The 17,704-nt window shown below is 38.1% G+C and overlaps 1 protein-coding gene across 7 annotated transcripts in view; it reads right to left on the bottom strand.

Annotated features, from left to right (window-relative positions):
* SUGCT (succinyl-CoA:glutarate-CoA transferase) overlaps positions 1 to 17,704 on the bottom strand; it is a 351,481-nt gene that overhangs the window by 14,846 nt on the left and 318,931 nt on the right. The gene's annotated exons all lie outside the window — the stretch shown is intronic.

The following is a 17,704-nucleotide window of genomic DNA, read 5'->3' as shown; positions in this document are numbered from 1 at the left end:
CTTCTACTGACCTTAAATATTTGATACAGTGAATGCTTGATATTCTTCAATATTTATGTTTTTCCAGTCCCTTCATTAATCAGTGTACTCCCTCATCTATTTCTTACACAAGCTGATTATTGCACATTGTACAGGGAAAGCAATACTCAAGACAGAGAGAAGGATTAGCAAGAGCTTCTGACTAAACAGAATGTATTATTTGCTGAATTCTTCCTCTGGATTTGTTAGATCTCTGCAGCTGGGATTTATCCTTAATGATAAGCCAAGTAACCCCACTTCGCAGCATGCACTGCAACCAACATATTTTAAGCAGGTGTGGGAAAATTCAGCAGAGCACTAATGACTCCTAAAAGTGCTAGCAGAACCTGAATTCATGCTGGAAGATGTAATGTAAATTTAATACACACAGTGAATTTTTGTAATTTCTGTATCTGTGTTATCTAATCTTCTTAGAGGCTGAACACAAACAAAACTAAAACCAGATTCAGACAAAGAACTCCAATAGGGTGGACTTATTTAATTTTGCATTATTTAAAACTTTCAGTGGAATTATGTCATTTACGTACATGCAACAGCAATCTCTGGATACCACAGACTTCTGTACTGGATATGAGAAACAGCCTTTCTCATCAGAGAAATCCAAATGATGAGGTTTTTTTCATGACTAGGAGGAAGGACATGACCACAGCATCTTTATTCATTCTCCTAGGTCAAATAGCAGGAGCGGACTCTCTTATCTAAAAAGTCTAGATACTCAGCTTCTTAAGTATGGCCCTATGACAAGTTAATCCAGGTGAGCTTATGCTTCCCCTCCATCTCTATTCCCAACCAACTAATAATGTGACTAGAGAGAAATAAGGCCACAGTTTTCACAAACAACTTTGTAGGAAGTCAGGATGCTTTTACTTTTGGATCTGATATGCTTGTGATAGCCCTCATGCAAAGAAAGTGCACTCTCTCAAGTTCAGTCTTTAATGCATCTTCAGTTGGGTAACCAAAATCAAGGACCAAACCACTTCTCAACTTTGATTAGTTCATCTTAATTAGTACTTTTGTGCTGTAGCTGTGCTCTTCTATAAAACCTTCTGAATTCTTTCAAAAATGGTATATACAATGTCAGTCCAAATTCTATTAAAATAATTATGTCCTGCTTGGTTTATAGACCCGGCATACATGGAGAACACACGTCTGCTTTATATGGTGTGCTTTCCGTGACATGTGGAAACTGCTGTTGAAATCAATGGCAAATGGCAGCACACAAATAATCCTTACATCTGTGTACAAGCAAACCCACAAGTTTCACAGAAGCTGCTCACATTGGATGTTTTTAGAGTGAGAAAGACAGAAAGGAAAGTCTCGTTATTTCTCACTAGTTCTAATTAAAGCAGTGGATGATTTCCTTAATCCCATTCACACTAAAAGATTACAACTTGAACAGTTTTTAACAGGATTTAGATTCTAGTTTTCAAATTAAGCTTTGACTCCCACTATCCACCATGTTTAATTAAAAGACTATAAATAGTGCTGCTTTCAAATAAAATATTTAGGATCAGATTCAACAAGTATTTAATACTTTAAGCACAGTGTAAAATCAATATGCTGGACTTTTAAAATTATTTAGGAAGCAAGGTATTTTGGTGAATCTGGGCTATTATTAAGATTTTCTGAGGATTTCAGAAATAAGTTCCCTCTCTGAGAGGGCACAAACTGATAACTTAGGGAAGGTAAACCACTGATCACTTAAAATTCTTTGCTTTGATGCTTCTGGACAAAAATCACAATGAAGATACACAAATAATGTGCTATTTGCATTACAAGCTAGCACTGAGTTAACAATATCTTTTCAGGGAAAAACTGCAGTTACAGAAAAGCTCTTAAGAAAAGAACGAAAAGAACTGGGAAGGAGAGAGCAACTGTGATTGTGGGAAAATAAAGGAAGAAAACACTATTAAGCTTTTAGAAGAACTGCTTATCTTCATCCACATCTGAATCTTGATCCAGATATGTCAAAATCAATAATAACAATAATACTATCATCATGTGGAAAAATTCTTTGACTGCAGTATAGCACTGTAGCATAGAAATGGGAATACATTGAAATCAGCCTCTTTCCAAGATTTGGAAATTTTAGATTAAGTGATAGAAACAGAGGAGGTCTGAGGTTTATTAGAAGACTGAACTGCAAGGTGTGATATTTCCCTTAAGTGCAAATCAAATACTGTCTGTGATATAGTAACACACTCTTTAGGATTGTTAAAAAAGAGGGAGAAAAGGGAACAAAAGCCAACAGAATTGTAACACATCATGCATAAGAATGAGTACTTGTAAAAAAGTGTTTCTGATGTGACAAATTCACTATCAGTTCTTAGTCTTGCAATTCCAGTATAACTGCATTGTACATTCATTAGTCTTATAAATTGCAATCAGAGTTTGGAGAAGACATAAATTCCATACTAGAACATCTAGATTCCCATTTCGACTGTTTACATGTGGATGAGCATCCTATTTATAGATATACTGACATTATATAGATGCATATGTACTTGCATTCATACAATGAGATGTTCACAAGATACATACACTTACATAGCACATGTACAGCCACTTCCATTAATAAGACTGTGAGATTTTCAGATGCTTACTGTCCACATGGCGGATATAATTAACAAAAGCAGGCACATGGCTTGGGGTTGCTTCCTTCAAACAAAAGCCTGATCCTTATCAAATGACATCTTTGACATTCCTAGTACAAATCTGATGGGGAACAACCATTGGATACAGAGCCATAAAATTCTAGCACTTTTATTAACTTGCTATACAGCTTTACATAAAGTAGTTACACTGTGTGGTTGTGATCCAGCAAACCATTTCAGCGTATGCTTAAATAACCCAGTCTCCAAGCTGTAATACAGTGATAGTGGTATTTGCTAACTTAAATCTTAGGATATTGTGAAGACCTAGGTAACTGACATGGAGAGCTGAAGCTGTGAAGCAGCAGCTACAGTGTTGCAACCATTATGACTATTAAACTTTCTTTAAAACAATGATGCTAAACCTTTTCTATGATGCACGTCAATATGCCTGGTTGCAAAAGACTTGGGAACTTTGCATTTGGTGGGCCAGTTCCCTTCATGGTGTGTGTCCCACTCAGCTGTAATCTCCTGACTGTCCACAGTCAAGAATGTGGCTAGGCATGGCATTGTCTCCTACCCACTGATACGTTCTCTTTTCAGAAGAAACCAGGGTAGGGGAGAGCAAGGGACAATGAGAATCAGAGAGAGCAAAAATGTTCAGCCAGCTGGATCTCTAAGCTGTGAAGGTCCCTGGGTCGCAGAGAACAGACTCATGGAGACCAGACATAAAAAGCAGGGGAAGAGGCAGAGAGTGACCAGAGCCTGGAAGATGTCATTGCTCTTCTGCAAAGAGGAAAGGATGGCCCAGTGGTGAGTAGGCACTCAAGGACTGCAGAGCATGAAACTCATTTATTGTGGCCTCAGGGAAATTGTTCTTCATCCCTGTGAAACAGGGATAATAGCTCGTAAGTGTTTCTCAAGATATTAAGGTTTATGAGTTTATCTGTTATTTAGGAGCAATGGTAATAGCCCGATTGAAGTATCTTAGGCAAACAGGAGCTGTACTTTCCAATTAGATTTATTTAAAAAAACCCAAAAAAACAACAACAACAAAAAAACAAAACAACAACAACAACAAAAATTGGTATAAAGGAAAAGTCAAACTTATTTTTTAATTTTATATGAGTTAAAGTAATTACTACTTGAGACAAAAATGAAATAGACTACTATGATTATTAAGGGTGTACTGCAATATCAGCACGGACACTTCCTTCCTGATTTAAAAGAAAGAGAAAAGTAAGGCTGCTTTTTCAGCTTCTATGACATGGCCCAGATGGCACTAACCTTCTCATGTAGAGGCACGCTTCAAAGAGAAAACAGGATTTTATCACCAATACCAACTGAAAGTGCTAAAGTATGTAGAGACAAGTGAAATTGCCATCTCTGTGATGCAGGTGCCTAGTCAGGTACTCACCATCTACCTACTACACCAAAACAGTCCTTAAAGAGATTTCACACAAGTAGCCTACAACTGCTTTCAGATGGATATGACTTAAGAACTTTGAAAAAAGCCTTTTAGCAATTCAGATCTCAATGGCAGTATTTTTGTCAGTCATGTGTGATGGACTCTGCCTTGAGGTGAAAACCAGATCATGTTTATAAATGATGTAATCATCATGTTTCAATTGACACCTTTTTTTGCACAACTTACTGTTGTTGTCTCGGTTCCCTATCAATATATGAATGATAGATTCTGAGCAGGATCAAATATTTTAAAGTCTTCCAAGGGACACCTTGTACGAAGGATGAGATACTGAAAGCAGAGAAAATGAAACTTCATTTTAGCAGACAGTGTGCCTTTAAGGCATTAATAACAAATGCAACAACACCAACAGGAAACTTTTCCAAACTGGTTATGATTAGCTGTTCTAATTCTGCATACTGCTCCAAGGAATTCGAATACCCACTGAAACCAAGGATCTTCCTTTATGCAAGGAGACATAAAACATAATCCCATCGACTTTAAGGCAAGTAACTTCCAAGGGATTTGCTATAGCGATTTATTTGCAACAGGTTTGCTGCAATAATAACTTTTCACTGCAAGTACACAATGTCTGTCTTTTGCAAAATACTTCCACTTCATTTTCTGTCAGAAGGCCACCAAACCTTCGTGCCAGGATTTCATAAAATTAATAAATCTACTTCCATAATCCTTGCTGCTTTTACTGACAATTGTAATAAACTACAGGATGCAAAACTCTGGAAGCCTACTGGGATTTATTTTCCTTTTTTTTTCCTTGACAAGCTTTACAGAGTAGCACTTCTGAGACATGCTCATGTGCTGTAAACCTAATCCTTAGCAATTTCCTCTTTTCTCAAATAACCCAAATATTTTATGAATAGTGAAGGATTTCCTTTATCAGACAACATTTTTTTTTTCCTTCTTTATGCACGTGAGTTGTTCTCAAGGAAATATACTTTAAAGTAACTAGATGTTCTCAGGTTGACATTTGTCAGATGCACTCCTAAGAAAACCTGTAAAACTTGACAAAGAAGGTGTCCTGGAGATAAAAGGTGATACAAGTGGTAAGAGAACTGAGGCCAAAACTGATGGGACTCCAAACCAAAAAGGCTTGCTTTCTGTAACCCCACCACAACGGACATGTGTGTGCTATCTTTATGCCCATCTCTGTATAAGATTTGGTTTTGTCCTGCAGTAAATCACACATGATTGGTATTTCACAGTTCATGAGCCAGTGAGGTCACACAGGCTTCTGATATTTTCTGTTCTTCGTCCTCTTCTGCCCAAAATGTAGGTGATGCCCACCATTCCATCTGTAACAGAAGGTTTTGTCATATTCATAGAACAACCCAGTTTACGTGTCTGTCTTTTTCAGCTAGGCGTGCATCTATTTCTCCCTTCTCTAAATTGACCCCATCCTTTGGCTGCTGTAGTGGGCAAGTGTGCTAGTGCACACACACACGCCTACAATGATATCCAGTACCCTTGTAGAAGCAACTCCTCAGTGCAACGTTTTCTATAGCCCCGGTCCATCTGCTAAAAACTCTGATTCTTGCTGCAGAAAGAGCAGTAAGGCTGGAATACAACTCCTAATGACAAAGCCAGCACACTGGTTCCTATCACCTCCCTGCTTCCCCACATAACGGCTGCAATCACAACTCTACCTCATCCTTCTGCTGCCGAGAGACACCCTTGATTTGCCTGGGAAGTGGGGAATAGGGCAATGTAAGCACAAATGCTCCATTATTTCTTGTTTATTCTAAAAGGACCAATAAAGGGATAAACGCAAATCTTGGCTGAAATAACTGTAAGAAAAAAAATGGTTGAGGACTTTTTTTTGACATTTGGTTACCTACAGGAAATCTTAAGATAGTCTAAAACTCACTCCTCAGCAAGAAGAAAAAAAGAGTCAGAATTTCCTTAAACTGACAAGCAACATTTAAGAAATTAATCAAATTGAAACAATTTTCAATTTGCTACACATCCAGCTCCAAATCGAATATTACAGGAGCACTGAAAATCTCAAGAAAATGCCCCATGAGGCATGGAAAACAATTAGCGGGCAAAAAAGGAGAACTATTCAGCACACTCCTCACCCTAGAAGTCCAAGCCAATTACAGTAGAAATAGTCAGTGATTCAGCAGAATGGTTCCTTGGCAGACTAGTGAGGAAAAGGCAGGACTCCAGCTGGGTCACTCAGGGAAAAAAAAAGCAATAGTGCATCATAAGGGCAGGATTTGAGTTTGCAGCCCTTAAAAAGGGGAGAATTTAATTCAGTTTATGAGTTTATGTCATTCTTAAAAGGACCTTCTTCATTTATATTTGCTTCTCAAAAACATGAACCTAAACTTCCCATTCAGAGTAGTTTGTTATCATGGGGTCATACAGTTCTGCCACCACCAAGGGTCTCACTTGTAGCTCAACTCAAAGAACAATTAATTTCTGGAGGGGTGGACTTCTGGGAGGGGCAGAGTGCAAACCAAAATTTCACTGTCATGGATTCTTCCATGAGGTTTCCCAAAAGAAAGAGTGGGATCAAAGAGAGGAGCTTCAGGTAATTGCTTTGGGCAGCATGTTGAAGAAGTCTTTAAATTGATTGACAGAAGAAAGCTTGGGGATTTGCTGGTTTTTTTTTGTTGTTGTTGTTGGTTTTTTGTCTTTTTGTTTGTTTGTTTTTGTGTGTGTGTGGGTGTTTATTTGTCTTTCTGGATTTGGTGTGGCTTGGGTTTGTATTTCATTTGTTTGGGGTTTTTTGTGTGTGATTTTTTGCTATTGTTTTTGGGTTTGTTGCTTTTTTTCTGACAGAGAAGCTGAAACTTTGCTTAGTGTCAGAGGCAAGAGAGGATGAGATACAGACCTTGTATCTGCCCCAGGGTGATTACTCTTCAGTTCTGGAGCATGTTTGAACCATTATTAAAGTGAATCTGGGGAGAGCCAGATATTAGAAAATAGATAATGGAGAAGATAAAACGGGAAGGAGTAACAAAAAGCGGAAAGAATATAGAGCTATGGAGGCAAAAAAAGGCATTGAACAGTTAGAGCAGAAAACAATAGAGGAGAAGTAGAGGAGAGTTTGATGTTTAAAGTGATGAAAAGGTAACTGAGATGCCTATCAATGAGATTCAGAAGAAATGCTGCTGGAGTGAGAAGATGGCAGATATGAAGCAGAGTCATCACTTGCAGCTGAGGAAGTTCATAAGATGACAAGAATTTTTCATAATGTGCTTGGCCAACTGTGTCTGACTCTGTGAATAATACAGTTAGGAACAGGGGTGAAATAACTGAGCTAAGGGACAGTGTGGTAGGAGCCAACAGCTGATTTGACAGAAGACAGCAAAAAGAAAAAAAAAGCTAATTTGAATAGATTGTGTCTGAAAAAAAGCCAACCACACTGGCTTGAGCTTCACTGATGGACAGGACGATAAAGGAAAGCAGCTTCAAGACAGATTCTCAACTTCCTCTGCAATCAAAAGGTCTCATCCAAGAAGAACAGCTTTTAGCAATGAATTTCTCTTGAAGATAAAGCTGCAGACAGTAAAAAAATATATCCTTTAGGAATATTTTAAAAGCATATGTATATGATCTTATTCGCTTAAAAATAAAAAGATTAAGTCAAAAGCTTTTGCTGTTAAAAAAACCCAAAATCAAACCAAATAAAAAAACTCCACGTTCTTGTCTTGTAACATTTTCATCATAATAGAACAACAACATATCACAATACAAATACTGTTCATGCAAAGCTATTGTCCTTACAGTGAAACCAATGGTACCAGAAGTGTGAGGTTCATAAATTTTACTGTACAGCTGGAAGAGTATATGCATGTATGACTGTTCCACAGCACGCATATAAAACATTTAGAAAATAATCATTTTAAGGTGATACTGTCAATTTTCAAATAACACTGGATCCCTCTTTTTTTTTTTTTTTCCCATAGTATTGTTTCAGATAACACCTGGCAATACCATAATTGAAAGAGAACAAGGGATTTATTTCCTACTGCTTCAACACAGACTGCCTTCAGAAAGAAGGTTTCACAAGGGTTTTCAGATGAGGCTCTGGAACCTCCATCCTTGGAGGTTTGCATGACTCAACCAGACAAAGTCCCAGGCGACCTGGTTTGAATTCAGCACTGAGCCTGCTCTGGCCAGTGGGCTCCTGGGATGCAGAATGGCCTGTGTAGACAGTTTCAGCATTTCTCTCCTGGCAGTCAATCTTAGCAACAGACCCCTAGTCAGACAGTGTGTTCATGACTTCTCTTGATCAGGGAGTGAGAGTGGGAAAATCAGTATCTGACACAGGGAAATGGGGTAAAAACTGACAAAAAGTAGCAGGAGGGATCGCAAGTAGGCTTCATTGCTGCTATGTCTTCTGTATTATTCAGTAGTGCACTTGTCTTTCACATAAAAGATTTTAAACATAGTACTACAGAACTTTTAATAAGATTCAGTTCTAGCTGCAATGCATGAGAGTAACTGACTAGGCTTCAAAGTGACTTTTTCAATTAAATCTTTCCAAAGGCTCTCCCTGTTTTCATTAGGGGAAAATGTGAAACATGGTTTAAGGTTTTCTGAGGTGTCCTGCAGAGATATTTTTTAATCTCAAAAGGTGTATGGTCTGCAGTCCTCTCCCCTTTGCATGGGGGAAAACAGAGTGGGTAAAGTATCTTGCTAACAACAAACTGCCATTCTGGATGTCCCTGTCCCTTCCTTGTATGGTTTAGGCCTGTTTCTGACAGGCTTTGTTTCCATCAGGCCAGTAAGCAGTGTCTAAAAATCAATACCTATTTAAAAAGCACCTCAAATATGGCATGCAAAAATCACTTCTGAAAAACTCACGTGTTTTAAATATACTAAATACTTGCAAACCAGAGAAAAACAGAAAAATGTAAACCATAAAAAAATGATAACTTTTTGGATTTTCTCTCTGCCTATGGATTTACAGTGCCCTGCAATATGCCACAAGCATTAAACTTTCAATTGGAAGCAAATGAGAACAATTCTCAGCCACCTCTTTCATAAAAACCCTTCAATCATTTGTAATGTTTTTTGACCAGTAAATAATAGAGCTGCTTCACTGAGCTATTTAAGTCATATTACTTACAGCTGGAGAAAAATGAGGAACAGTCATTTTCTAGGGAGGCCAAAAAATACGATACACTCATGCAAACTAAATTAGATTAGGATTTTTTTTTACCATTGGTTTGAGAAGATAAAGGATAACCTTTTCAACTTCTACTTTGCCTGGCATTGCATTTATATTTTCAAATGAAAGATCATGAACACAGAACTTCACGAGTGTTAATAGGGTTCAGTCCTATCATCAGTGTGCTGAGACTAAATACAGATGGAACTACTGAAATATTGCTGCAGTTGGAATGTCCATGCTGAGTCTTTTAAAACAACATTCAGTGGCACTTAATTTTTTCTTAATCATGTCGTGTCAAATTATATTGCAAAGACTTGTTAAACAGACTCCTGAGAGGGCATCTTCACACATTTATTTATTTTTATTTTCAGAAGGAGTTGAAGGGGAGAAGGTAAATCTGCAGCTTTGACATTTTCTTGTACAGTCTCACAGCCATAATGACAGCACCCAGATGTGTAGACAGGAGCTAGAGCTAGAACTAGAAAAAGCTCCATTGCTCATGTTGGTACCGCACAAATAGCTCTTCCGAGACAGCACTGGGCAGAGAGACATTTCAGCTACTTGCTAGTACAATTATTTTTGTTTTTCAAATCCTGAATTTTGACCTGGCACTTGTGTTGGATGAAATCTGATGACTGCACAGCACGTCTCAGCACAGCTTCCCCACAGGCGATGGAGCCTTGTTAATAAACAAATAGGGCTACTCTCCAGTAATGGTCAATTCCTATTGCTGCAATGCTTGCAGAATCACCACTGAGGGGTTTGGGAAGAAGAAAAGTTAAATAAGGGAAGCATAGAGGATCCATTGTATTCTGAACCTCCCACCATTTTCCATCACTTTCTTATTTAAAAAATGGAACATTTGAAAGCATCTTCAAAGCATATACTTATTTTGAGTTATTGCTATTGTTTTTAATCTAGACAGAGGCTCAGCTGAACCAAGAACTGCAAAATCAGAAGAAAGCAACCCTTAATTTGAAGAGTTTACAAGCTGGACTTATACTACTGGATCGCATAATGGTAGACAGCCTTAAAAATACAGCAGAAGATATCAAAATACATTTATTGAAATTAAAGGTGGAATAAATAGAAAATGTTCCATTTTCCAGCATCATCCAAGGTCTATGCCAAACTCCCATTAGACAGAACCTGCTTTTTGCGCTTCACGCTATTCCCAAACAGATAGCTCTATGGGAGAGAGTTACAGAATGTATTGGCAAATTACCTGAGAAGTAACAGGTAGACATGTAGCCCTTCTCTCTTGCACCTTTCAACTTCACTGGCAGAAGCAACTCAGGAGTTTCTCAGAAATCTACTCCTCAATGGGTAACTAAAATATTCTTATTAAATTTGACCAAAGAGCTGTCACCATTTGCTGTATTCTCACTAGTATTGTCTCAATGCTTCTTCATGCTCTTTATCAATTTCTTTTCTCCTGTTTACACTTAAGATTAGAAACTCCATGGGGAAGGGTCTACTTTTTTTATTCTATTTGATTTATGCTTAGGGAACAGTGCACATGAGGATCTGATCTCCAAATGTAGTATGATGAATATATGAAGAACTTTATTATCACAACTCATTTGTCCTATATAGACTTTGGATTTCTAAGTTAACTTCATCGCCAACTTCATTCCAATAAATTATATTCTCTAATTAGAAATGTTTCATATAGCTGTATTTAAGAACAGCCAGAAGCTTTAAGAGGTTTAAATAATGAGGGGGGGGGGAAAAACCCAAACCAACCAAACAAAAAAAACCCTCACAAAACAAACAAACCCCAAACCAAACCAAAACACAAAACAACAAAACAAAAACTATGACCAAAAACCCAAAACAAACAAACAAAAAACAGCAACAACAAACACACAGAAAATGGAAAAAAAAGAGAGGCTACTTATTACATTGTACAAACTAACTGACACATTACAAGAAACATCCATCTTGCACTAACAACAGATAAACAGTTTTAGATCATCTCTTCTGGGCCTTCTTCCTCTTAGGAACTTATAGCAAATTAGAAGTGTAAGTTCATCATACATCTGTATGTCTGAGGACATTAAAGAAGCAAAGTTTGCCCCATTATACCTTAAACTAAAAATGAAGTTGTTTTTCCAAGAGCATGAGAAGCTCTTACAAATTATGGCTCTGTCATTTAAACAAGAGACCATCTTTCTTCTCATCAGGCAACCCAAATGCACGCAAGAAACTGCTCTGTAATGGTTACAGCGAGTGTCAGTAATTCTGATCTCTGTGTATGAACCATGTATACAACTTAGTTAATAATACACATTGTATATGCAACCTCAACTAATTGTTTGCCTAGTAACAATTTGGATTATTAGGGAAAAAATAATATCTCTCAGCTGTGGCGCTGGCTGTGGGTTTAGTTTGTTTTGCTTTTCCATTAGGAATCTGGTATTTGTGGCTGACATTTTTATTGCATTAATGGCAGGAAACAATATGAAAAGAATGCAGACAGGAGTGGAAAGCATTAGCAGAAACATTTAGACCCATTGCAGGGACATTCTAATTATGATGGTGAGTAACAGACATGTCGTGGAAAAGGCCAGGTTCAACAAATGTTCATGGAATGAGCTTCACACTTAAAATTTGAGTTTCGGGTCTAAAAAGCTGAAGAAATGCAAAATGTTAATGCAAGTTGTGTTCTTTGTAGCATTGTACTGGATGTGGGCCCCTTCAGTTCTGCAAACTACAAAGTACAGCAGACTGAGACAGCAAAACATTTAAAACCATAACCTAAGTTGTATCATCACACAGCTTCAATGAAAAGCCTGATTATTAAAAAATACCTAGGGCTAAATCTCCAATTTAAGGTGTCGTTGATTGTTTTAAGTTGTTTGTCTTTGCAAACACAGCTTGAGTTTCTGGCATTTGCAGCTAAAGGCTGAGGCATGATGAAAATTTGGGGTCAATGTGTCATGCTCAATTTGTTATTATAGTAAGAAGCACAGTATATTCTGTACTAATTGCATTTACTCATTGCCATTTACTTTCATTAAAAAGCAACAACAAAAACAACATCACTGTTTAGTTTTACTCAAAGATGCAACAGATTTTGCCATTTTCTGAGAAAATGAATATGTAAAAAAAGTTTATCACAGAATTTATGCACAATCAGATATATATATCTAGCTTTGTCTTATTAAATGAGGACCAGATCTAACCACCAGTGAAGTTAACAGAAGACTTCCCTTACACTTCAGCAGGCATTGCATTAAAGCATTGTTTTTTGGTGAGTCACAATTTGCTACAGCTGTCATTTTATCAGCGTTGCGGTCCTTATGGGTGAGTTTCAATACATGCCTTCTTTTAATTTTGAGCTTTGAAAGTTTTCTTCTGGGCTAGGAAGGATGGCTTTTTCGGGAATTGGTGTATTTAAAAATGCTTTTTTGAAGACAACCAAATGCGAAATGCATAGATCTAAACACAATGATCTCCACAGTTCATCTGCAAAGGACAGCAGCTAAACTCTGTACAGAGTCTGTAGTTGAGTCCTACAAATGTTTGTACATGTAAGTGTACATATTGACCAGTTTCACAGGTTCAACAGGACTACTCACTTCAGCACTTACTGATGTGCATGGGTGTTTAGAGGATCAAAGCCTCACTAGGAAGCAGAAAGAAAATATTTCCTTGGAAGGAGCTACCAAGCACAAAATACATGAAGGGTAAGGAACAAAGAAATATTTCAAGATGAGGTACTGCACTGAGAATAGATGAGTCATGGAAAAGATGCTAAGTGATTCATTAATACCAGAAGCTTAGCCAATAAAGAATGCCCAAGTATGAAACTAATGACCGTGCTTTTACAATTCTACCAAACTATTTGCTTTTGTAAACCTAACATAGGAATAATTTTCTCCCATTTCGAAAATTTATTATGCAATTAGTTGTCACTTTAATAAACTGTATGCATGGCTGTGATAACGGTTGCTCAAAATACTGAGGACTTTACAGTTTTTGTTTTAAAAAACACTAGGAACTTCAAGTCCTGCCAATTTTTCCTCCCTGCCAAGTCCTATTAGCATAAATGAACGGTTTATTTTAAGAAATGCCTGATAAATTACTCTACACAATCAGTAATGAGGGTACTGTCAGCAAAGGAGAATCATTTCCAAAATTTACTTGGCACAAATGAGTGGTTGACTAGCTCACAATCATGTTACATGGCCTGAGGCCCTGTTTTATTCCATAAATCTGCCTGACCTCTTCAGGGTGAAAATTAGCGATTTTATAAAAAAGGTAGCTGGGCAAACCTATTCTGTTTGTGCATTTCTCCTTTTTAAAAAATTAACACATTCAATCTATCTGTAGGACTAGTTCTGCAGCTACATCTTTTTTGGCAGACTAAAGCTGCATCTTAAAATTATTGTCATAGGTCATATATTAAAATGGCACATCTTTTTCCTATCACAAATTACGAGAAACAAAAACATAAAGCCAAGAAGGATACAACATCTTCAGAAAAAAATGAGAGGTCATGAGTCTTCATCCTGCTTCAGTTAGTCTCTTAACATGAGTGTGTTATCTAAAAAAATCAATTATCTTTCCTTTTTAGAATATAGTTTCAAAAGTTGAGAGGAATCCCTTGGCCCGAATTATTGTCTCAATTAGCAACCAAAGCCAATAATCATTCATCATCTCTTATAAACATTCCCTGGTGAAAGTCCCTAAATACTCTACTCATCATTGCCGTGGAATTCACCACATTAAAGCAGGGGGAAAACCTTTCAAAGGAATAATTTAAGATTATAAGATTAAATAAAAAGGCCTAAGAAATTATTTATGCCCACCTCTCCCACCCCTGCAAATTATTTCAGATTGTCATTCCTTTTTTTTTTTTTTAAACTCCGTTGTTAATGCTTTGTCCAGCCTACTTTTACAAGTCCCAAATGACAGTTTTCCAATGCTCCCTTGAAGACAGCTTGACTGGTTTAAAAGTTTTTTTATTAAAATTTTCAGAATATTTCTAATAGGTTTGGTTTACCCTAAGTTAGAATACTAGATCAGAACCTTCTGTGTCCACTAGTAAGATATAAAAGTGGCTTATATAATTTAATCTGTGCATACCTTGTGTATCATGTGCCAAGTTCTTCATGTCTGACCACACATTAAATACACAGTTAAACGCTCATATCCAAATGCAATGCCTAACACAATATGAGCACGCAGGCAGGCTATATAAAGTACGGATGAAGAGAAAAGGTCCCGCAAGTCTTGTGACTGTTTCATAGTAAAAGGATACGCACCAACTGCCTCCCGAGAGGTCTGCTGTGAATCCCGCTCTGCTTGTCAATGCGCAGCTGTGGTATTGTCAGTGAGACGTCGCACTACCTGCCCTTCCACCACATGATGAAGGTCTAGAGAGCTGAGCACATCACCCCAGGCTGTGGGAGAGCCCTGTGCAGACTGACTCTTCTAACTGAACTGACACACTGACAGGCAGATGCAGAGTACGAGTCCTCCATGCTGCACCCAAAGGTATCCGTAACCATTATTAATAAATCCGGGGTGGAAGCAGAGTCCAACACAAAGCACAGTAGGTGAGTAGTCATGGCACTTCAAGGCTTTTGTTCAACAAAGTGGTTCAATCCTGAGTTAACTGCAAGCAATTAATCACCCTCTAGCAAGGTTTGCAAGGATGGCTTCCCTTCTCTGGGAGAGGGATTTTAGCCATGAAAAACTTCTCAGCCCAGGAAACACATGTGAGTTAAAAAGTGGCCTGACATTTCGGAAGAGCTTTTCTCTGCATATGCGTAACTGTGTGAAACAACAAGAAAAGCCGTATTCAGAGACCCTAAAATCTCTCAAGCTTTCTCACTTTTCCATATTAAATTGGTTTCAGGCAGCTGTCTAATGAAATGCTTCTTTCTCCAGAGTGGAGTCCTGAACATGAAACTTTACCCTTCATGAAGCACATACCACATTTTTTCTACCAGAAAGACCACTGAGGACCAACAAAGCAAACCTGCCAGGTCAGACACCTTCCTGGAAGAAAGCTGCATCTCATCTCTTAGGCCTAGGATTTGACATTCGAAGGAAGAAACTTTTTTCACTTTGGGGGGGTTTACTCTGATGTTGCAAAGGGTACAAGGTGAAAGCGGAAACACATTTGAAGTGCCTCTAGGGTTTATTTTCCTATTTTTGTGTGAGACTTGTTTAAACAGCTTAAGGGTACACAGTACAGGAATGGGGGGAATGTCTACTCCACACCAGTGTTCATTCTCCTGCAGCTACAGCTGTACAGTCACCAGTTCTGACCACAGGAGGCCTTCAGAACAGCCTGTACAATATTTCTGCTGAATCTCTATGAACCAAGAGTGTAAGCCAATATTGTCTTTGCCATGCCCACATACATTGTTATTTTACTTTTCCTTCAAGCAAACTATGACAGCTTTTGGAATAAATGAGATTTTGAGCCCCTGTTAGCACTGAGATTACACTAATTTCTTTATTTTGCTTCTCTTCATAATGCTCATTCACTTTTTGATTTTGTGTGGGTACTATCTTCAGATTTCCCTCTGCTACTAACCTAAGCCTTTGGTTTTTGCTGTTGCTGCAAGCAGATTTTTGATGGTTGGGTCAGACCTGTTCACTTACACAACGGTATCAAATAACTGTTTTTCACTGGTTTTTACTAATTCTGTCTACTGTTTCCCTTTTGTGCTGCAGACCTGGTTGAGGTGTGTCAAGGTAAAAATCAGAAAGGGAGATAACAGAGGGAAGGGGAAGAGATGCTGGAATGCGTTAGTTGAACAAAGCAAAGAATGGACTACTCACCTGTACTGTTCTTGTTAACAAGCTCTTCATTGCCAAATTGACTGTCCTGTTGCTCTTTGAGAATCCAGGCTAATGTGATCTATTCTGTGCTAAATTGTTTGAAATCTACTGCCAGGCATGTTGAGTTCTCAGACGGAGTCTGGTACTCCAGACCTTGCAAAAGATGCTTTCAGATGTGCCTTAACTCTCATCACAGTCTTTGCTTGTATGTCCTCCAGCAAGCCTTACAGCAGCTGCAGCAGTAAGCTTGTCTAACCATCAGAACAAGTTTTATTATTTTTTGTTTGCTTTGCATTTTTACCAGGGCAAATAGTTCATGAAGCTGTTCAGTCTCCTGTTACCGATCAGAAGCCTGAGCACCTAAGACTACTCTTTCTTTTCTCCCACTTGGGCACACCCGCTGGTTTGACACACTGACTGGTTCATTTCATGCAGACCATTATCAGCAGGTCTGAAGCACATTTCAGGCTCAGTGTAACACCGTTTAAGCCTTCTAGGACTGATGTTTAGTCCCCTTCAAACAAAACCCCATTTTGCATGTACAGCTCATCCATGACAAAGTAAAATAGAGTAACTTCTGTGGCAATTGCTCCTTGAGACTGCCACAAGTGGTACAGAAACCAATTTACTGCCTGCTCTTTAGGTCTGAAGCCTATCATTGAAGATGCAGGTTTTGTTCCATAAAATCACATCTGTTGTATTCCAGAAGACATGTCCTGTCCAGTGCATGTGCCACAGGCAGCATTTTTAGTGGGAAGTACCTTATTTTCATATCATAGTGCTAGAGTTTCAAGAAGAAACAAACCTGAGTACAAACCCATAGTGTTTTGTCCAGGTTCCTTCTAATGGATTTTGGGCAAACAGCAAACAAGACAGTTGATCGTAGTGCCAACCTGTGCTGAAAGGTGAACTGAGGGAACAGCATTTCAGAAAGTATGTCTCTGTGTTTCTTGTTTCCTGTCTTTAGGCAAATGTTCTGGGCTGATGGTTTGCATTAGCACTGCTCCTAACTTCCTTCAGAACAAAATAATTTTGCTTTAGCTACTCTACAGAGTCTTAGGAGTGGTGCCTGCCTTCTGATTTTCCTCACTGTTTTAAAGACCTCTGATAATTCTAGAAAATTTTACTATCACTTTAAAATGATTGGACTTTTCATTCTGAGTGCTTTCCTAATCGTGCAGACTTTTCCAGGGTCTTGCAGCTATCTCACCAGATGTCAACTAACAGAGAACAACACAGTTGTTCTACATGTCTACATTCAATCTCATATTCTGCTTCTTACATAGTGACACTGACTCTGTCTTTTGACAGATCATTAATTTTCAATAGTTCTGACACCAGCTTCAAGCCACATGTATAGGAATCCTTCCCAGCTTCAATTTACATTGAAACACCTTAAATGTTTGGCCTGGGTTAAAAGCATTTACATCAGGCAATTATCTTCCAAAAGGTGTACTCTGTGTTGTCACACTGCTCATGGTCTCATTTACCACAATGTGGTAAAACTCAGTCTTAGCCTTACAGTGAGGTTAAACAGATGATAGAAACAGACAATAGATTATTGTTGGGAGGGGCTGAGTGCATCCACCACAATTATACAGCCTATTGTCTATTGGTGGTAATAAGCAGCAACTTCTTTACAATAATATATTTAGTGAT

The sequence above is a fragment of the Patagioenas fasciata genome, chromosome 2 (genome assembly GCF_037038585.1).
Source record: "Patagioenas fasciata isolate bPatFas1 chromosome 2, bPatFas1.hap1, whole genome shotgun sequence".
NCBI classification, from domain to species: Eukaryota; Metazoa; Chordata; class Aves; order Columbiformes; family Columbidae; genus Patagioenas; species Patagioenas fasciata.
This window is presented reverse-complemented; position numbering and strand designations above follow the sequence as displayed.